The following is a 23,100-nucleotide window of genomic DNA, read 5'->3' on the forward strand; positions in this document are numbered from 1 at the left end:
GGGTCAAGGGGCAGAGTTCAGGTGAACCATTATGAATTTAATTTTTTAAAAAATGTTTATGCTATTGAACGCATCCTCTCATTTTTTAAGGGGATGCCTTGTACCTGCAATAACTCAAAAGCTGTTTCTTCCACTTAGGACAGTAATGCAAAACATTATCATGGATTTTTGACAGGAAAAAAGACAGCTGTAGGCTACTTAGTTCTTCCTAAATTTAAGCCAGCACACCAACAGGCTCTAAGCAATAAACAACAGTAAAGAGACCAGTTTGGAACATCTTAAGGTGCAAACAACCAGCTATGTACTGCAGACATTGCTAGGAACTGGGCTGTTCTTGTGTCTCTGGCTCCGTAACGGTCAAGGAGCATCCATCCCCATTCCCTCATTCCTTCATTTAGAAGAAAGAGATGATACAGCCCACAAATCCATAGTGATCTTCCTGCCCTATGAACCCAACTAAAGCAACCAGCATCTAATGGATAGAAAGGGTAGTAAATAACCACCCTTTCACCAAAGGGGTGGTTGAGGATTAGAACAGGCTGCCCAGTGAGGTCATGGAATCCCCTGGGTCCCCTGGAGGTGTTTAAAAAATGTATAGATGCAGTGCTTAGGGACATGATTTAGTGATGGACTTGGCAGTGCTGGGTTAATGGTTGGACTTGATGGTCCTAAAGGTCTTTTCCAACCTAAATGACTCTGATTCTATGAAAGGGAAGGGTGGTCCTGCCTTCCACTCGTGTTGACTCTCATTGTAATGAGGCATTTCCGCAAACAATGACACAGCTTTCAAGCCCTTTTCTCTGGACTGGAGCTGATGAAAGCCAAGGTCGCAAGTACATAAACTGGCCCTTCACATGTTTTCAGGCAAGACTCGAAGTAAACTAGATTTTCCACACTTTCCACAAATTTTCCTTGTGGAAGGACAGCAGGATCAGGGCCAATGCGCTGGATGGCCACGGTGTAATTCGTCTTGAGCAGATTCAACTAGTGGCTGAACTAGCTGGGAAGCCTCTCCCTCCTAAGTATCACAGTGGTTCGCAGCAACACAGAAATAACTCTCCCCAAACCCCACATCAAACGGCGAGGTTGTCCCCAGTTGTTTTCAGAAGCTTAGCCTGCCACTGTGGGTGAGAGACCAGGTCTGCAAACAGCTTTACAATTCAACCGCAAGCCCTCTCACGCTCAAGAATGCAAACCCTGTGATAGCACACAAGTGGGAAATTCATAGACAACCTCCAATTCTAAAAATTGCTGCAGCTGGCAAAGCTGCCGAGCGCACTGTCCAACGGAAATATACCAGTCATGTCATCGTACCACTGCGCCCACGGCATGAATGGAATAGCTTAAGATCACTTCAGAAAGAACCAACTATCTGCGCTGTGCAGCACCTTTGGTTTGGCCATCACTTCCCTTCTTAAATAGGTGGTTTTGCGGTTCAAACAAAGAGGAGAATCTCTTTTTTGTGTGCATGCGAGCAGGCAGAGTGAGGCAGAAAGGATTCCTTTTTTTTCTACCCCTCTCTAATACGTAGCCACTTTCTGCACACAGAGGGTATTCTCAATATGCCAGTATTTTCCATGCATGCACCCACAGAATATTTTTCAAGTGTGCAATCCCAACAAAGCAAGAAAAAATAACCTCACTCTAGGAAGAAATGTAATGACCATTTTTGGCCAAGATTTGAAAAAAAGAAAAATAGCACTGGAAACATTTTCAAGCATTGGGCCTCCCACCTCCTGAAATGCAACTTGCATACCTCTTTCCACAGAAACCCCAAACCTCTCCCAGCCTGGGCTCAGTGGTAAAACCCGAACCATTTCTCAGCCTGGTATGCAGCGTGTTCCATCAAATGTACCAGGGCTTCTGAGGCTATTAAACAGTGTCCACTCTAGCTACAGGTCTCCTGGTGCCAACTAGCTTTTTAAAAATTTTACGTCTGCTGTTCTTGTCACTACTTAAGTTACTCCTTAACAGAAACACTAACGTCACAAACAACTGTTGACTTTAAGGCTGATCTGAGGTACTTATCAGCTAGTAATTACTTAGCAAGCTTCATTATGTGCGTTGTCTTTCCCCATGCCTTGCTGGGAAGCAAAGCAGTGGGATCCTCTCCCTGAATGCACCCACTGTGAACTGCTGTGCCCTGTCCAAAAAATGCAGGGTAACATGAGTGGTTTGTATCTTCTTTTGTTTGCCTGCTTTCCATAACTTCGGAGTCGGAGCTTCGGAGTCAAACAATTGGACTCAAACCCAGATTATATGTACTAATGATAGCTCTGTTGGCAAATGTGGCAATTTGCATCCATTGCCAAGCACCTACTAGAACGTCAGGGCAAAGGGATGACGGCGTGGCACACAAGAGCAGCAGCGCAAAGTGAGAAGATGCCTATGTTCCTACAGTCCAGTCATTAAATCTCTTTCTTCGTGCCATTGCTCACGATTCGGCTAAGTACTAGGGCACTGGTGGAAATTTTAGAAGAGCTCAGAGAGTCAATGAATCTTTTCATAGCATTCAAGTCTGTTCCAAATACCTCAAACAACCTGAAGTTATTTACCATAACTGATTACCATTAATTTTGGCTAGTTCTAAAAAGTTTGTTCTGTGCTCACTGGCTTCAGCCGAGGCATTGGGAAGGGGGGACAGGCAGACATCCTTTCTGAGTGGCACAGAAAGTGTCCTCGGATGTGTTCCGTTCAGGAGATGGCGTCATTACTCTTATAAATACACACGTGCGATTCAGAACCGTCCAGGCAGGTAGACACAAACACGTTGGAGATTTTATCTAATCTGCTCTACAGAAGGCTGACCCACGTTTGCATCTGGTCTATGCACCACATTGCTCCAAATGAGACTAATTACAAAGCCAACCCCTATGTTTACTGTGAAATTGCAGTGAAAACCATGTTCTGTCTGCTTTCTGGGCTAACAACTTTGGCAGGGTGAGTTTTCAGAACGCCACAATGCCTACAATCCGGAGTTCTTTCAAAAATTTATGGATGCCGCAGCAGGAGAGATATGGAAAAATCTTAGCGGAGAGCCATGTACTGCATTATGAGTGCTACAACCAGCAGAGGCATCAGCATTCTCCATTCAATGTGTTCAGTAGGTACTTACAGGTACTCTTGACAGCGAGGCAGAGTTCAGTCTGAATGGTTCTTACACAAAATCTTGGTTAATGCATGACTGAGACCGCTGGCTGTGCTCGGCAAGACTTTCACATACTTTCTGTACTGCAATAAATAACAAATGCAACCATCCTTTCCCTTTTGACCCTCCCTCTCGCCAATACAAAAGATGTAAATTGCTTTCTTCAGTCAACTCATACACGTCTCCACGTGTCTGATGAGGGATAGCCGGACATCTGCAGCGCTAGTAAATGGGCATTAACTATCAGTAGTGCCACATGCTATTGGAACTCACGACACAAAACACAGCTAAAACTCTGGAGGTCATTAGGCAATAGTTAAGAAACACATGTGCTGTGCCTTTCCCTTTGTAAATTACAGGCCTTGCATGTAATGGGCTAGAAGAAAAATTGCATTCAAATAAAAATGCATCATCATCTTTGTGTGTTAATCCAGGGCTTAGGAAAACCTGAGATGCTTGAAGCTGGTATAACTTTACTGAGCATCAGCACTGCAGGGAGCACATAATCTGCAAATATTTAAATCCGGGGGTGGTTTCAGCATTGAGATGAACATTTACATGTAGGCAGTCCTGCAGATTTGCCAGCTGAATGCCTTTGGACACACCCTTACCTGTATGCTGGCACTGCTGGCACCAGGTAACGGAGAAACCAGCCTTCCCTTAGAAAAACTCTTCTCTAGAGCACAGGGCAAGTAATTCAGCCATGAGCAAAAGTTGGAGAAATGATGCCCTTGTTATGAGTGGGAAGAGATCACAGCAATGTTTAGCAAAGTGAATTATTTAAATTAATCATTTGAAGACAAAGGTTCTTTGCAAGTTAATCTACAAAGCCTACCCGGCAGCTTTGAGTGCACTGTCTAACTCAGTAAGGAGACACAGCCCTCACTGAATGGCAATATTCTGTTAGGCACGGAGGAAATGAATCTGTCTGTTTGTGGATTTGTGCTAGACAGACTAATCCTTCCTAATCTCATTCTGGAATTAGCTGGTTCATTATCTCTTCCTTTTTTATTTTGCTAGTCACCTGCAACTTTTACATCATGATCTTACCTGTCAGAAAAAGATTAGTCCGTGCTCTTTCACCCAGTGAAATGGTTATGCAAACATTTGGGTAGGAAGTCAAAACATACAGCATTGTATGCACATGTGCAGGTGTGTATGGTTTCTTCTTTCTCTTTTTTTCACAGCACACATCAGAGCCTGTCTACCATGCATCATCTAGCAAAAATGAGGAGAGCAAAGCATGACATCTTCCTCCAGCCCAGCTGGGGTTCCTCTGGCAAGAAAAGGCAGGAGGCGTTTTGTGCATGTAGCAAATGAAGCAGTGGAACAGAGACGCACCAGAAGGAAATCTCCCCCACATGCTTTGTCATTGTATTTTGTTAAAACCACGACTGCTAACCTCGCCTTGTGCCACCTCTAGAGACTTGGAACCATGCTGCTGGAGTCAGACGGTAAGTTTCTGTCAAGCACAAATATATCTACAGAGCCTCTCTGTGAACCCAGACATGTTCTACAGATGTGTTCTAAAAGCCATAACCCTCTTGCAGACCAAGAAAGTCTCCCTCCCTTCCAAACCTTTTTTTCAGAAAGAGTGAACTTTTAACACAAACACCTACATCAAAAATTGGGCATGACTGTACCCTGCCTAAATGCTTTCTTGTATTTTTTTAAAAAAGAAAAGATATTCTGGTTGCAGTATATAACTTTCCTAGAGTGTGACTTTAAAAGAATGAAACTATAGCTCTTTCCCTACTATTAAATAAAGCTGTGATCTGCCCAAGCCTAATCTCGTGAATGCTATCGTCAATCAAACCTCTGCATACCTAAAGAGAACCCTAAGCATTTCTCACATGGAAGAGTCTTACAATCTTATTTTATACTGTAAAATAAGTGGGCTGAATTCTGTGATACAACATTGTTGGTATCAGCAGCATTCCTTATACATGTATGTTCCTCGCACATGCTTACTTGCTTAAGGAATAACAGGATATATCTGGATGTTACATCCTTTTTTTGGCCACCTTTCACTCAGTGTGACTGAGCTGAGCATGACACAGCGACGCTTCACTCCTCTGAGCTGGCATGGGAGAGTCCTGAGAGACCTCAGCCAGCTGCAGCAAGCAAGGGAAGCAGGAACTGCTCTGCAGCAGCAGGAATGAGGTTATAGTCAGAATCGGGTGGCTACATCCTGGTGCCTTGCTTAGTCCCTGCCTGCTTCCCTTGGGCCTAAGAAAACCCAGCAAACAAGAGAATACAGATTTACATCTTTAAGTACAAGGCAGAGATTAGTGCAGTGTAACTACAAACCTGCCCATCGCCAAGGTACTCATTTACTCAAAGTCACGCCATGCACTGAGGAGCGAGGTGATGCCTCTCGAGGACACCAGCCTCCCAGACAAGAGATCCATGTCCATCCAAGCCTCCTGAATCGATCCATAATGCAGCTGCCACTGCACTTGTGGCCTTAAGGTTTATGCCTTTTCCTCTGACTCTTTTGGAGGCACTTCTCTCACCTCCACAGATGTTTGAGCTAGCAGACAAGCAGCTCAAATTCATTAGTGCAGAAAAATGAGAATGTCTCCAAGTGGTGGCAGAGCAAGATGTGAGTCATGCTCTGCTCCCAGTCACTGGCCGCTCTCTGGAGAGAAGCCTGGCTCACCTCATTCCTGTGGTCATGCTCCTGCCTCTGTAGAGCCGGGGTGATTCAGTGAGCAGGGAGTCTTGAGTTACAGTGCCCTACACTGTTGAAGCGTAGGTTTAGTGCCTAGTATTAATAGCAAGGTTCTGAATAGGAATTGGGTTGTACTTGCATACACATTCCTTAATAGGCATTGTGTGAGGAAAAGAGCGAATGGAGCAGGAATTGCATTTCAGGAGGGATACTAAGTATCAGCATGAAAATTGATCAACCGAGATCAGATCCATGGAGAGAAAGGAAGCATGAGCCAAGATGGAAAGGAGAGCTCACAGAGCTGCAAGCATGCAAAGGGAGGCTCTTCTGAGCCTGGTGAAGACGTGGCGGTGGTGCTGGAGAAGTGTACATCGAGGTGCAGCGGTAAAACTGCCAGTGTGTGAGCCTGGATGCATGAGCTGATCATCAGCTGGGAGAGCGATGGCTGCGCCCCCACACCGACCCGCTGCCGCACATCAGGCACGTGGGCCACACAGCCAGACTCCCTAGGAGCGGCGTGAGGTCACCCAGGAGCTATAAGCTAGAGTTTCTTTCTGGCAAAAGACTATGACCCACTGACAAATTTAGGAGAAGCAAGCGTACAACTGCCTAATATAGCCTTTTCCTGAAAACACAGCTGGCAACAGTGCCTAGGGAGGCTCCACAACTTCATTAACTCAAAAGGAAAATAATGAAAAATCGATTTGGGACAAATTGAAATCAATGTACTTCCCTTCTTAACGAGCGTGTTAATGTATAAAATGTCCCCAAGGACAGCTGTATTCTGTAGCAGCTAAAAAATTCCATTATGCTATTCTCAAAGAAAGGAAACTAGGCCAACTCATAATGTCACTTCCAAAGTTGCACTAAGCAGCCGTTGCACATTTTTCTACTTGTTAACCACTGGATGAATATGAATTTCCATGATTGCTTTCTCTCCTAGTCATAGTTTCTTGAAGCTCTGTATTTTCTTTAGCTCTCAAAACCTGTGTTACCAATGTGGAGACAGCCATTCTGTTTTTCTCTGCCCTTTCCCCCCAGTCTTAAAGCTCAGATCTTGCAGGCTGCTACACAGCTTAGGCTATTTTATTCTGCAGAACTTCTGTGCATCTGCATCCAGGACAGCAAAGAGAAAAGCTACTGGGTGCAAAAAATGAGCTGTAAGCTCCTCTTGTGATCAAATGCAAGAAGGGTGTGGAGAAAAGGATGACTCGCTTAGGAAAGGCAGCTGATGGTACCAGCGGCTCTATTACACCCTGAAGATAATGTTTAAACCTTCCGATACTTAAAGGGGGCTTATAGGAAAGATGGGGAGAGATTTTTTGGTAGGGCTTGTAGTGGTAGGACAAGAGGGAATGGTTTTAAATGACAAGAGGGTAGATTTAGATTAGACATTGGAAAGAAATTCTTCACTGTGAGGGCAGCGAGGCGCTGGCCCAGGCTGCCCAGAGCAGCTGTGGGTGCCCCATCCCTGGCAGTGCTCAAGGCCAGGCTGGACGGGGCTGGGAGCAGCCTGGGCTGGTGGAAGGTGTCCCTGCCTGTGGCAGGGGGTGGGAACTGGAGGGTCTTCAAGGTCTCTTCCAGCCCAATCATTCTGTGGTTCTATGATTCTAAAACCCTTGAAGGCAGCATTACTCATTTCACAAAGCACGAGATTTTAAAAGTGAAGCAAGTTTGTGAAGTAAACAGTGATGAATGTAGCCCCAGGAATTCATCTTTTGAGGATATTTTTCTTTGTTGCACAGAATCCTCCACAGAAAACACATCTGGAGTTAACTGCATAGAGGTAACTGCTGCATCAGGCTGATTTTGGTATTTAGTAGGTCGGCCGGCCAGCACCTGTGGTTCCTGACTGTTGGAAAAGAGCTGAGGGGACATCTCACACCCTTCCCAGAGAAGTCAGCCACATACAGCTTCCAGCTGACTCCAAGGGAAGGCCATCAGCATCTCTGACCAACAGGTCAAAAAGGCTGGATAAGGGTAGAAACAGGGCTTGCTAATTGAAGAAACTAACTGAAAATGACCTTTTCCCACCTCGCTCTTGGAACGAGATCCAGGGATAGAAGCATTGGGGTTGGAAGGGCCCTCTGGAAGCCACATTCAAAGCTACATCAGGCTGCCCAGAGACTCATCCTGGCCACTTAGAAACTCTTGGTGGGTGGAGGTCCCAGCACCTCTCTGGGTGCCAATCCAGGGAATCACCTTTGCAATGAACCATTTTTTGCTATTACCTACTCTAATTCCCACTGTTCCAGTTGTGACTGTTGCCTCTTGTTCTCTTGCTGAACATTTCAGAGAGGGCTTCTCTGCAACCCCTGTATCTAATGTTATTACCGCTCTTCCCAGGGGTCTGTGTAGCACTCAAACACAACTGTCCTCAAGACATAAAAAAAGCTGTCATGTAAGATTTATTCTGTAGCTTCGAGCCTGTTAAAGCCAAAGACTGAGATTTTATCTGATTTTATCTATGCTCAGTGCAGATCAAATCATCAAATCATGCAAAAGCTTATCTACCATTTAAATACACCCACGGAACCGAGACAGATTTAGAAGAGTTTCAAGTATTACAGTGGATTTTTAACAGTTCCACAACATGCTCTGCTGACTGTTCTGTCTATTATTTACTAGCTACCTTAAAAGAATGATTTAAGATGGTGATGCCTTCTAAAGATCTGGGCTTTGAGATTTGGAACCAGAAGGTCCCAGGGGCGTATGACCAGATGTTTCAGCATCTGGTTCCCATGCATTTCAGCAGGAACACAAAAATACCTGTTGGCTTCTGTGGAGCTTTCACCAAAAATAAATAGTACAAGAAACAAGGCGGGTTGCTTAATTATAACAACCGTCAATATATGCACTTCAATAAAGCTGTGAGAGACCCTGATTTTCTGTCTACTAAGGTTTATTTTGAAGTGCACCTTTTGGAAAGCCAGGGAAGGAAAAATGAATCACTTGGGTCAAATGCTGACTCCAGTCAGTTCCAACAGACTTCTAACTTATTTCTGCAGGAATTGTGTATATGCAACATTTTTGTGGTGCTGCTGGTGCTGTCTAATTATAAGGGATCAGTGCTTGCAGAAGAAACCACCCAGGGTTATCAAGTGGAAATATATTATGACAGGATGTTCTCATCAGGTTTTGGGATGTGCTGAAATTTGTGATTTATCAGGTTCTTAAAAAAAAAAAAATCTTATAAAGTTAAGCATTCTGCTTTACCTTTTCTTGAAGAATTGCCTGAAATTGCCTTTTACTCCAGAAGCATCACAATGAATTTCGAGCAGCACCACAACAGTCTTTGTGGCATGAGAACAATCAATCTTTTACTTAAGCATCACTGCCCTAAATCTCCCCTTCCCATGCAAAACACCTACACTGGGACTTGCAATCCTGACTCCGTGATTCAGTTCCTTCATATTGTTGTCGTCTTTGATGGAATGCATACATAGGTTTGTTGTTACTCTTTGCTTAACTGTCACCAAAACTTCTGCTTGCTTCTTTTTTGGGGCTAAACAAAAGGACAAGTTTATATCTGAAGCAACCCTAACCAAGCCAGTCGGCCATAAAAATAATGTGGCTTCACTGTACGTTAAGGGCTCTGTCTGCTAAGTGCTTCCAGAAGCTGGTGGGCACCCTACAGGGCATCCCTCTGGGATATTTCACAATAAATAAATATCATTTTGATAATATTTGATAAATGAAATTTTGATAACACAAAGCAAGTCATTTCTTCTGCAGAAACATAGTGCAGTTAGTTGGAGGAGAGAATTGGATTTACCATTTCCCTCAAGGGAGGCAGAAAAAACACTTGTGCACTAATAGAAACCAACCTCAAAAAACTTCAGAACAAACTACATCGTTCTTCCTCTTCTCGGAAGACCACTGTAATTCTGTTGGCAAAAGACTGAAAAGTGTAATAGAAAACTGAGCTACCAGAAAACGACCTGAGAAGCCAGTTGGGCTGCTCTGCCTGCTTCCCAACAAAACCAGTGAGAAAGTGGTCCCACAGCCAGCCAGCTCTGACCCATACCATCCAGGCAGGGTTTCAAAAGGGTCTAAAACAACTTAGAGTGGGAGCTGGGCATTTAGCTTACTTTTGAAAGTCCTGCTGGAATGAAGTGTTAGTGATTGCTAGGATCCTCACGGCTAAGAAGAAACATGGGTGAGATTTCAGTGTTGCCTACTTTATGGAGCTGCTCTCAGCACCATGTCAAATGTGGGTGGAAAAGGGACAAGTGTTGAAAAGTCTTAGAAAAGCACCCAGGTTTTTCTTTGTCACTGTGAATGACAGAGGCACCGCAACATACAGCAGTGAGCGGACAGTGAGGAAAACTGGGACCACCAAGATGCAAACCTTTCCTATTAAAAACAAAACGGTCTGAAATGCTCTACGTGCAACTGTCCACAGCAATACACCTGAAGATGTAAGCACAAAAATCAGATTTCACACAGAAACCAGAACTGTAAGTTCACAATGCCCAATTTTTTTCACTGGCATAACTAGGCAGAGAAAAACAGTTTAGAAGCCATGCCTCCCATGTGAGAACTGCGGCCCCATGGCAAATACAGTCCTGGCTCTTTAGGCGTATAATTCTTCCAGCTTTTTGGTTACTTTTTAACAGAAATTACATTAACTGCAAAAGCGAAATGAAAACCCAAGGAAAACTAAACAGCTCCTGCTGAAGCAAATGACACTAGGAGTAGCATTTGAGCAAGCTGTCCTGCATTTGCTCCTATTTTTTTCTCTTGGGTTCTCATCTAAATGAAGTGTGGTGGGTAATGTTTCCCACTGGTGCAGACTCAGCTCGCGATGCAGCCCCGATCAGGAGCTGTCAGAACACTCCTCCTCTTCCCAAGGCTGCTTCTGAAAGAAACTAGGTGGCTGCTGTCTATCACAGAGAGGAGGAGACAGGTCACATCCTCACCTACCCAAACCTACGCTGCAACAGTAGCAAACATGCAGAACTTTAAAGAGAAGAAAGTGCTTCCATCCCTTGAACATACATTGTAGTTTGTAAACAGTTTTAGATTCAATAGAGAATGTATTTCATTTTGAGGTGTGAAAAACACATCTCAAAAAGAATATTAACTTAACTGCATATTAAAACCTAACTGAGCCAAGGGGCAGTGTAAATATGTTTACAGAAAGTTTGAGGGTAGCAAAAGGGGCTGCGGAAAGGCCAAAAAAGCAGCTTGTCATACAGCACACAGAAGTAGTCCGAAAATACCGAAAACCTAAACAAACATAGGCATTGCTTTACAGACTAAATAATGCGGTGTTTAAAATATTAATTTAAGGTATTCAGGAGTTAAAGCCTTAAGAAGAAAAACTCAACATGAATAAAGCTGCCCAGGAGATGCCAAACAATGAAGGCATGGGAAAGCAAAATTAAAGCCATGAACATGCACCTGGTGTCCTTTCTGCTGTATGGTATACACCGCGTTGCAGATGGAAGTGCTGCTGTGCCTGCGAGAGTCAAAGGACGTGGCAAGGCAAGGCTTGTAAGTAGGTGTCATGTCTTGTAAAGCCAGTAGCAGAACTGGAAAACACCGACAACCTTGTAAGCACCCAAGCTGTCCTCTTGAAACAGAAGTAACAAACCTTCAAGAGAAGCATGTGCTGGAAACAACTGTTCCAAGTTTGATTAGATACTGAGTGTTTAGGTTGTGTGACATGGAATGGAATGGGTAGCTGCGAAGCAGAGGAGGCATTAGCAGGGGACAAAGATGCCAGAGCATTTCCCAACGGAAATGGTGTGGGGTAAGCAATTCTAGAGCTTTAGGACACCGAGGACTGGGGAGGAGTACTGAACCAGTATCCATTGAGTGCCTGAGTTTTTTTATCTAATAAGATTATGAATTTTTATTTTCCAGGCTCATCTGTTTTTTGAAGGTCTCCCTTGAGGATCAGGGATATGACATCAGACATAGAATGAAGATTTTTGGAGAAATACCCTCCCATCTCCCCCTCAGCATTTCTGTTCTTCATCAGTCATCTATGAGATTCCTTCCAGGTTGGTATGGATTATTTAGAGGGTGCTTGCCATTAGAGATGGGCTAAGGAGGAAGCGGCAAAAGTGACCAACAGTGGTCGGTCATCTGATGAGTGACTTGCTGTTGGAGTTGTGGTACTGCACCAAAGAGAGCTTAGGGGAAGCCTGGGAGGAAGAAACCACCAAAACAGAAGAAGGACCTCCCAGCCTGAAGCAGGACTGCCTGCATGTGCAAGGTAATACTGACTCTGACCTGCTGAAATATTCTGTGAAATAAAAATAGTAGTGATTAGGTTCAGACACAGCTCCACTTTCACAGTAGCTTAACCGCACTGAGAAATTAAGAAAAGAGGAAGAAAACAATTCTTGTGATTTCATATGCAGTCTGGGAATCTTTCACCCTCCTGAGAAGATTAAGCAAATTACAGCTGGGAGCATCAGTCCTGTTTATGCTCTCTTCAGTGGGACCCTTAGGGTGATAGTGACTGGTAGGATTGCAAACAGGGATTAGAGGAAGGTCTGAATCTCTGGGTTGCAGGATTACTCATTAAATGCAGGAACTCAGTGGGCCACAAACACAAACATTATCTTACTTTGTTGTTGGAATTAAAAGAGAAAAGAAAATATTTAGAAGGCTAACTGCTTCCATAAAATATTTGCTTCTCTGGTACCTTAGCAATTCCAGCTGCAGAGTAATTCTGGGAGGGATGGAAGATTTCCTGCACTATATTCCTTGCTGGCTCTGTGGAGCCAGCGTTGCTCTGATGTAATGGAAAGGACTCTTCCCTTCCACGCATCATCAGCAAAAACACTTCTTAGCACTCGATCATGATGGATTGATGCCAGCAGCGCACTTAGGAAGCCACGTAGAACCACCAAAGGCATAATTCTGTATATATGTGGACATCTACAAAGCCAACGTGGGATAAACTTTTCCAATAGAAATGGCTAGAATTTTACCCCATAATTTTCTTGTCATCACTTCCCACCTGGCAGGAGGGTTTTCTAGAACTGTGGGTTATCCTTACCTGGCAGCAAACACACACAAAACAAAGCCAGAACTTAAAACGCCATTAAGGAAACTATAATTAAATATGTCTGAATTTGGGCCAACTATTAACTGTTCTTTTTCCATCCCATGACCAGAAACTGGTAATACAGAAAGCAAAAGAAGAACTCCGGCCAGTTCCAGAGTTTTCACTGCTGGAGAATGGGAGTCTGCTGGCGCAAGCTCATACTTGAGGCACTAACAGGACAGTGAGCTCCCATTGCAACGGTTCTGCACCCAGCTGATTCCTGGGGAAAGCGCTTTTGGATTTGTCTACAAACCTGCCATGCTCTAAGTCTTAGAAGCAAGCAAGAAAGGTTGCTAGAAGTGGAAATGTCGCCATGAGGTTCTAACACATGCAATCCTGCTAAGATAAGAAGCAGCTAGAAAACATGCCTGGCTGAGGGGTGTTAGCTGGCACAGTGCTATTGTAAGTAACTGGGTATCAAAGTTACCGCATAAATCTATATAGCCTTTAACTTCCAGAGCCAGAGCAAGTCTGGTTAATGTAAAGCAAGCAGGAGGCATATGTCCAAGGCATGCCAACATTAAAAGACAAGAGTTGTTTTTAGAAAAGAATGAAGCCCACAGCACGTGCCAGATCTACACCAAAAAATGCCTATGAGACCACTTCTTTAAAGACCTTCCTTCCATAGTCCTGACATGATATAAACTGGTTTGGTATTTACACATGCTGGAAACTCCTTCGATAGGTTTTACAACTCTAAGTAAAACCAGCTGTCACCACTCTGCTGTAAGAAATTAATACTACAAAGGCTCACACAAGGCATGTGTCAGGTTCTCCAATGGGCTCACAGGAAGAGCCACAGGTGCAGTGAGATTTAAAACACAAGCCATCTCAGATACCCCAGGTTTAGCAGATGACTGCCAAAAGATGATGAGTACGTCTCAGGATCAAACCGAGCTCATTCTGAAGACGCTGCTGCTCTTTTCTCAAGGACTGTTGGCTTCTACTTTGATAATCAGAAGCTTACGAGCACCCAAAGGATGCTCTCCACATCCACTACTATAGCAAGGGGGAGAAGTAATAGAGAGTGACAATTCACAGCCTACTTTCTGTATAACCCCATGGCCTAAGGATCACATTGACACCTCGCCTTGCTACCGCTAATACCAGATCACAGCTCTGTGTTAGCTTAACACCAGCCTCAGGACTTGTCCGGCCTTGCCCTGGCTCATCTGCTCTCGACATTATTTTTAGCTTGGTTTTAGCTGTAACAAGGCACTGCCCACGGCACCGCCTGGCTTGTCTAGCCGAAACAGCCAAGTTCCCCAACAGCCTGATGGTTAACGCATACCTTGCCTTAGGGTAGCTTCCTTTTGTGTGGTACTACCACAAGGAGTTGTGCTATATATAGAAAAAAACAACTAACAAAACCAAGTGATCACGACATAACGCTGCCTGCAGACCTGTAAGAAAGAAGAGTTAGGAACACCCTGCTTGACAACCTGTATTAATAACACAGAAAGGACCCTAGACCAACAAGGAAAGAGCTCCACTGTCAGCAGGTGAGGAGCTCAGGCCAGCTGCCGCAACAGCAAGAGAAGGGGCAGGTATTTGCAAGTTCCCCCCATCAGTTTGAGTTGCATGTTTAAAATAATTAGATAATATGAGTTATATGTGTTAGTAGTATTGCTACTGTACTATACCTTGATCAGGCTGTTAAAACATCAAGTAGACTAACAATAAATTTTAATTATCTCAGATCTACACAGGAGGTGTTTTATTCCGCTTGCACGTATTCATCACCTGAAAGTGAAGTACTGCTATGGTGTCTGGGCACAGAAACTATGGAACAGCCTGCTTATGGAGAAAGGCTCTCCCTTCTTCCTGCAGTGAAAGCAGGAGCCTTCCAGCTGCCTTCCAGGAAAGTAACTACTCTGTTTAACAGCTTCCCAACAAACTCCTGCTTTCAAAAAAGGAAGCTCTGACTAAAGAACAACATTACCCATCAGCAAACCCCACAGGAATTACTCTCAGGAGAGGAAACAGTTCATTTTTGTTTCCTTCATCAGAGAATGAGGTAGTGGAAGTAAAAAAAAAAAATAATACATATATATATATATATTTGTGTGTGTGTGTGTGTGTATTTTCTCAGTATGCTTTGCTGCTGAAGTATGGCCTTGGCTTGACATCCAGGGCATACTGGCCGATGGCAGGCAGGCAGGCTGCTAGTGTTACCCCCAGCACAGCTGGGAGCTGGCGTATTTAGGTTGCACAAATGACTCGAGAACTAGGGTTGGAAGTGGAGGTAGGCAAGAGGGGGCTGCAAAGACAAATGATTTTTGCACAGTCTGAGGTTTTTTACCATAGTTTGGGATACTGCTAATAAACTGATAAGTGAGAAGTATGTCTTTTTCTTTTTTTTCCCCTCCAGATTAGTGGAGTGAGTTGCATTTATTCCCTGGTCAGTGCCAACTGAAGCTTTTGCACTTTAATCCCACAAGAACACCTATAAGGTAAGGGCTGTAACTTAATTGTATATATGAAGGCTTGGGCATTTGGGTCTGGCTTTTTAAGAGACCTGGCTGATAACTTACACTGGCGGTTACATGCTAATACATGATACACAGCAGAAGTTTGTGGGTCACAAACACACATAAAGCAAGCAAATCTATTCCTTTCTTATTTTAGACAAAGTTCTTCAATTAAGTATCAGTGTATTATCATGACATTTCATGTCATAATTGCAGCAGACAACATGGCTTCATGTACTACATGTACAGTCCAAACAAGTCCACAACCAGAATTGTGCATTTATACATAATGCTAAAATCAGTCACAAAGCGAATCCTTTAAACACAGCTGTTCATAAAAGACAAAAGTTTACAAAGAAAAAAGTCACATTTTGCAAAATCGTCAGCTGTATCAATGTCTAGAAGCATGGAAAACACATCTTTAGAGGCTCTGGTATTCAGCTTGCAGATGAGAAAAAAGCAGCAATTTCCAGACTGGTCCACTCCTGAAATGCATACCTGGACACCTGGTCTGCTGGAACTAAGCACATGTTTGGGTATGTGAGGACTCTCTTACAGCTCAGACTGGCCAGCCTTTTACTTCCAAAGTTACCAGCTAGTAAGAGCACAGAGTGCACAACTTTCAGAGTCAGACACTCTCCCAGGAACATCAAAGAGCTCTGCATTAACAACCCTAAAAGTACTCATGCCTTCACATATCATTAAATCAATCTCAAAATAATTTTTATTTCACAAAGGAGCGCACTTAAAGAGTCCTTGGATTCATAATTTGAATAATGCATTACAAAAGGGTTACCTTTAAAGTCCACCACATTTTGAAAACATAGGTTGCATTCATAATTTATTTGCTAACTCGGAACTGTCTGGAATAATGCTGGGTGGCTTCAGTCATCTGCATTTTTGGGCAGCTTCCCCAAGATCCCTAAAGGCCTCAGATGAGTTCCAGGCCTAAACTCTTTAAACAGGTATTTTCAGTAGCAGACCAATATTACGGATTTTCAGTGCTCGAGGAAGTTACTTTAATGGAGAAGTAGCCCCCCAGTGCTCATTAAGTAAGTTGTTATAATAAAGTCTCAAAATTATTTCAGCCCTGGTTTGGATTCATCACTCCTAGGCATCTGATCCAGCTTGTGTCAGCTGTTTGAAAGTACAGAAAGAGAAGGGAAGAGAGGGTTGGAGGAGACTGCCAGGAACACTGTGGTCATTCTCTGCAGCCTCAGGTGACCATAAGTCCCAAGAAACAACATGTGTACGCACCATTGGGCACCAAGGAACAGAGAGCTCTTCCCAAAGAGCTTCAGATAAGGACTAGAAGTCACAGAACCACAGAGCAGTTTGGGCTGGAAGGGACCTTGAAGACCCCTAGTTCCCACCCCCTGCCATGGGCAGGGACACCTTCCACCATCCCAGGCTGCTCCAATCCCCGTCCAGCCTGGCCTTGAGCACTGCCAGGGATGGGGCACCCACAGCTGCTCTGTTGTAACTATCATGTACCTTAGAAGAAGACTATTTCCTCATCTCAAATCCCAACACCAGGTACGTTAGCAGGACACATCTATAAGCTAGCCTGGAAGTTTACACGTCACTAGAAGCAGCAGCACACCCACCACACAGTTGGCTTCTGGCCACGGTTAATCTTTATATCAAAGCAGGGGGCTTGGGGAGGTGGAGAGTAGAGGACCAGTCCCCACAAACTATCCATAAAAACATGGATAACTGCAGCAAAAAAATACAGCTCAAAGAAAAAGAAATGCATTCATACTTCACAAGTCTCTGCATATATAAACACATTTAATACCACAGAACTTAGATTAAAGCTTGTATTTTCTACCTCCAGAAATATCCCTAGGATCATTTAACATTTAAAATTGACCACATCATCTGCTTTCCCATTCCTGGGCGCAAGCATGCCACAAATGACTCTCTTAAAACACATTTTAGTGAAGCAAGGTTCCGCTGACCTGTTCACCACCTGTTATTCTTCTATAACTGAAAAGGCAAATGAGTTTTTAAGATGTGGCACTCAACACTGTCAGCAATTAGCTACTACCTTCCTTGGTGGCCATCTTTTGTTTACAGACATCTTTGCAGGTGAGTTTTTGGCTACCACCTCCCTAACGGTGGAAAGAGTTCCTCAGACCCAAACAAATGAGTATTTCTCAGTATTTAGCTTTGTTAGTGAATTTGATGTAAGGAACACTATTGACCAAGGATGTTTACAATTACTGTCTATAAAGGTGGCTTACAACTTCCCTCCTGTCTTAGTCAAAATGACATTTATTCCGTTTTATTTCAACACTGAAATGTTGAGCTTTCTAGTAAGATTTCCAAGCTAACCTGAGAACACATCAAGAGAAGATCAGGGTAGCTGTGTCAGGACCAACTACCACTGCTACTGTAGGCCTCCCACTGGTCTCGAAGCAGTTGGCAGTGGAGCTCTACACCTCTGGCATGGCAGAACCAGCATCAAGAGAAAGTTTTCCTACTAGATAATGAAACTAGGAAACTGTATTTATAAGTAGATAAATTGCAGGTGGTGTGGGAAAGAGAAAAAGCAAAAATCAGAAAAAGAACAGCTTCTTAATTGTAAAAGCTTAACAAAATTCTTTGTGGACTAGACTTCCCTCACCATTTTTTCCTCATGTATCATTTTCTCCCACCGAAGCGGCTCTTCCACCTTCTTTTGTGTGGGACACCCAACTACTACTTTGGTGGCTCATTTCACTGAGATAAAGGGAGAGATGTGTTTATGTACAGTTGCTTAGGTTTAAACACTGTGAATCTGTTTCTAAACATGTGGAGCCTGTTACTGCCACAATAAAGGCGTAACAGGAGCATGGCATGGCCTGTGCTCATCTGTAGTCAGTCGTTATCTCTACCAAGCAACTTGCTGTCTACTGTCAACAACAATTACACTCTAATCATTGCTTTATCTGCCTTAAGCCTCTGAAAGTCTGCAAAGCCTACTACACTATCCAGACAGAGCAGCAAGACATCAAGATGGAGCACAGCTCCCTTCAATACTGTATTATTTACAGTACAGAGGCGTGCTTTGCAGAAAGCAGAACAGTAGTAAATAGAGAAATGACTCTCCCTAGCTCTTGTGGATGAAAGGTGTGGAGCCAGGTAACTGCTGAGGAAGGACCTCCATATGCCACCAACATGCAATTCAATTCCTTGCCTAAAACTAAAAATCTTAAAATATGTGCTGTGGACCAGCTCCACAAATGACGTAAAATCCCTGTAGCGGATCAGTCTGATCCATGCAAGGGGAAAGCTCTCTCATCAGCTCAGGAAAAAGTCTTTGCCCTTTTCCAGGGCAGCTTTTCTACTCTCTTGCCTAGGGAGAAGCAGAAGGCATGGCTCCCTTGCTAAGGAGCTTCGGCCGAAGGGCTATGCATTACTAACACAGCCTGAGCCAAAATTGCTATCCAGCTGGAGAGGAGAGCTGTGAAAAGCTGAAGCTGATGCAGCTAAGCTTTTCCATTAATGTAATTACCAACAGTGAAAACACATCGTAAAAATCCAAGGAAAAATGTCAGTTGTGAAAAGGTGGGGCACAGTAACCTGCTACTTGAAAAATGCTGAAGTACGAGAATATTTTGATGGCAACACACTGGAAAACTCAAAAAGGTACGTCAAATTTATTTTTCTGTAAAGGGAAAGAGACACGAACACACTTCTCGCTGACTTGCACTGGGTTCTCTTGAACCTCCAAGAGCCTGAACTAACACCACAAACGAGCATTAATGACCATCTAATACTGAGAGTTCGGTTCTCTCTGCTGCCTTAGCAGCCGCCTTCTGATGTGCCACTATCGGTAGAGATGGAGCTCTGAAATCTGCCCAGAGTGGACGTTTTGCCTGATGGAATAAAACACCTGAAGTCTAAAAGGCCAAATGAAAAGTGGAGGAGGGAAGAGATGAAGCTCTATCAAAACGCCAAAGATAGAAACTTTGCACATAAAGAAATGAAAGATTTCTGAATTTATCGGGACTGAAACAGTTTCTTTCCAGCTCTCATATATTCACATCTGTCCACAGAAGAGGTATAACACAAGGAATAGCTGGGTTTGTTTCCCTTCTAAACTGAATGAACCTCTTGACAGGTAGAAAAGGCAAAATTATTTTTCAACATCTTCAGTCTCTCTTTTGATGTGGTTACAACAGACACTGGGCTGGGTTTGTTGGGTTTTCTAATGTGTCCAGGTATCGACTGTTACTGAGATGGCCGCACAGACATGACACCTGTCTGTCTTTTGTCCAGGAAGGCTGATGTCTGTAAAGGAATCACTTTGATAGATTAGGTCATATTTGTAAGGCATGGTCAAAATCAATGAGCATCTCTGCGTATTATTAATCACCAGGTTTCATTTCAGAAGAGATGTTTAGTGGTGGCATTTCAACAAAACAGCACTCACAAAAGTGAATGAGGTAAATTATGTCATAACCGTAAGGACAGCCTACAATAGCTATCCAGCAGCTGCAAGAGCAATCATATCCCACTTTAGATTAGGAAAAAAATACTGTGTTTGACCAATAACTTTTCACTTTCCTCACACTTGAGATTTAGACTTATTGTGTCAGTGAATTTAATGAAAAGAATTCAGCTGCAATTCTAAGGGAAAACAGAAAAAAGAAAACAATTCAGCTGAGCTGGTAAAGCTGAAAGGAGAAAATAGTTAACCTAAACACTGACAAAGATATTCTCATGAAGCATGCTCATACGGACAGGAGGAGTATAAGCAGCACCGTGATTTGGAGTTCAAATTTTCAAACGGACCTTGACCAGTGATCAGCACTTCCTTAGTGCACACAGCTAAACATTTCAAACTATGTTTCCAACTGCTTCACTCAAGTCAGCACCCATAAGAAACAATCTTAAGAGCAATACATAGTGGAGTACTCTGTTTATGAGCTTCCTAACAAAGTTGAAGTGTTGGAGCATTACTGCTACAGATAAGAACTGTGAATAGTATTAAATCATTAATTCGTTAAAAAGACAGGAAAGACAAGAGAAATATGTAACATCCACTTGGCAGAAGCTACAAAATGATGACATGGAAAGCACATTAAAGGGTTTCATTCAACATCTTGTCTTACCCAATCTTGGTTGCTGCTTCTGTGCTTTTCAATTAATACTATAAATAATTGAGGTGAAATTCGGTGTACAGTAACTTTGCTGGGAAACTCCAGGCCACAGGTGAGCACTTCCGGCCTCGTGAGCGAACTTCACCTCCTTACGCTCAATGTGCTTCTGCTTTACCAGTTGCCACCCCACCTCGGAGAGTATTTTTCCAGAGGAGGTTTCAGGGGACAGCACTCGCTTCATGACTCCACACGTGCCTTCCTCACATGGCCAACAGTGCAGACTATAGCCAAGGCTGTGAACATAACGGGCAGACTCAGCTGTCAGATGGCTTATGCAGAGATAAACATTTAAAGGAGACAGAGAATGGAATTCACAGTATTCAGTCACATAAAAGGAATAACTGAGTGTGTAAAAGTAGAAAAAAATGTGGGAAAAATATTTATGCAGTCCATATTACCAAAACAAAGAGAACTTCAAACACCCTTCCAGTGATGCCATGAGTCACACATTACGCGGGTGTTCGACAACGGGTCATTTCCTTCCAGTGTCTTACTACCGAGTTACTCGTTAATGTAGCTGAAAGCGTAATTGTCCTTAATTGTTCAGTTGTCACTAAGTGGATTCCAACCTTCTGACATGACAAAGCCCAACAGCTGTTTTTTGCAGACTGGCCTTTCAATGAGCCCATGCACCTGCAGCGACATGGACCCAAGTCCAAGGCAGGGCTCCTCCAATGCTAGCGACCAGCTGCCAGGCGGCATCAGGAGCCAGGGCTCAGCTCAAAGTCGGCATGCATGACAGGCTGATGAAGGATGCAAAGCTGTTAGCTTGATGCATGTACCCCAACAGATGGCAACCGAGGACGATCTTGGCAAAGTTCTCCCACAGCTGAAAACATTCCTCAGATGTTTAGCCCAGAGTGTGGCAATTTCCACCCAAAAGTCCCCAGCAAACTCTGATGTGGGCAAATATGTAAGATTGTGAATCTAACCTAAAGCCTGGTGACTTCAGCGCAAAGACTCTTGCTGTGTTTGAGTCATGGCAATGTGCACGGGTTATCTACAATATTGAGTGAAGCAGTTCAGCACTCAAACCATCGACAACTCATCCTCTAGCAAACACTGCACATTGTTACTACACTGTAAGAAGGAAACCGTACATACATAAAGCTATCTTTCTTCAAGAGCACCATCTGATGTATTGTACATGCACATATATATACATACTATGTTTAGATATGTTAGATTATAACGATCAGTTTTATAAACCTTGATATCTGAAGTTTTGAGGACTGTTTCAGCTGGCTGTCAACGCTATCTCAAGCTGAAATACTTCAGTTTTCGACTAACTTGTACAAAAGAACTGACTGGAATAATGAAGATGGAATAGGTTTTGTTTAAAAAAAACCCAAACAAAACAATCAAAAAACTACACCTAACCTGAAGCAGGGGATTATAAATACATTCTAGATAGCCATTCTGGCTTGACAAATTCAGATTCTTTGTTGCAAAATAATATTCAGCGTCATACATGCACACTACGGCACATTTTGTGAGATCACAGAAAGTCAGTCAAGGCCCCTCCTGCCTCCCAGTCATACATTTTCTGTAAAGAGAGAATTTTAAAACTGGCTGGGCTAAAAGGGGGAGGGAGCAGTCCTGAATTGAAAGCCAATTCTCAAATCTCACAATTCTGCATGAAGCAGAACCCCTTCTACCTGCAGCTCTGGCTATAATTCTACAGAGTATGACCCCAGTGTGACACACTTACAAAAACCACACGGTTTGACATTACGTACGTACTGATGTCACAGTACTTTCAATGAAAAAACCAGCAAATACACAGCTTACAAGTCTTAATTTTGGCTACCATATCGCAAAACTGGTTTACAAATAGAAGAGAGTCCCACATTAGCTTTCCTGTTCCCTTCCAGGGAGGGAGAAAAAGTCTTCTGCAATGCCCAGAACACCATGCCCTAAGGAACTGCAACAGAAGTTATTTCATTATGGATTCATCACCCTTTGATACTTTCCTTTTTTATATAGACTCTTACACAAAGAAGCACTTTTTTTTCTTTCCATCTCACCAAATTCCTACCAGTGAGCCAACCTCAACTGCACCTCGCACAGATGTGTTATGAATATAACTCACAGTGTTTCCACACAGGATATTTTCATCGTTTCCCTCTCCTTCTCCCCATCCCAATCCCGTCCAAAATAGCACAGTCATAAATTCTCCCATTCTGACCTCCATCTCTTTCTGGCCTGAAAGATGGTGCAATTTACGTTTGCTCCAAGAAGCGGTAGCTAAGGGGAGAAGAGTTTTTTCAGAGAGCTTCTCTTCTGCTCTGCCCGCACCATCTGACACAGGAGGAGAAATCTGCTGGAAACACCTTCCCTAGGAGATTACTACACATGCTGTTAAATTCTTCATGCCCAGAACTGATCCTCTCCCTCCTGACACTCACAGTTCGATCTCAAGACCGCTTTGATAAAACTACAAATTTCCAACTCTTCTACTCAAATTAATCTGAAGACAATATTTGAACATCGTTGATAGAGCCTCACCATAATGCGTGACTATCCAAAATACCATTTATTCATGGAACCACATTTCAAGAAGCATTTTAAGAAGCATTTTGTGCCCCATA

General features: G+C 43.3%; 1 protein-coding gene across 2 annotated transcripts in view; it reads right to left on the bottom strand.

Annotated features, from left to right (window-relative positions):
* The window catches only part of ADAMTS3 (ADAM metallopeptidase with thrombospondin type 1 motif 3), a 132,406-nt gene that overhangs the window by 38,814 nt on the left and 70,492 nt on the right, over positions 1–23,100 (bottom strand). The window lies entirely within an intron of this gene.

Source organism: Falco naumanni, chromosome 1, assembly GCF_017639655.2.
Source record: "Falco naumanni isolate bFalNau1 chromosome 1, bFalNau1.pat, whole genome shotgun sequence".
NCBI lineage: Eukaryota > Metazoa > Chordata > Aves > Falconiformes > Falconidae > Falco > Falco naumanni.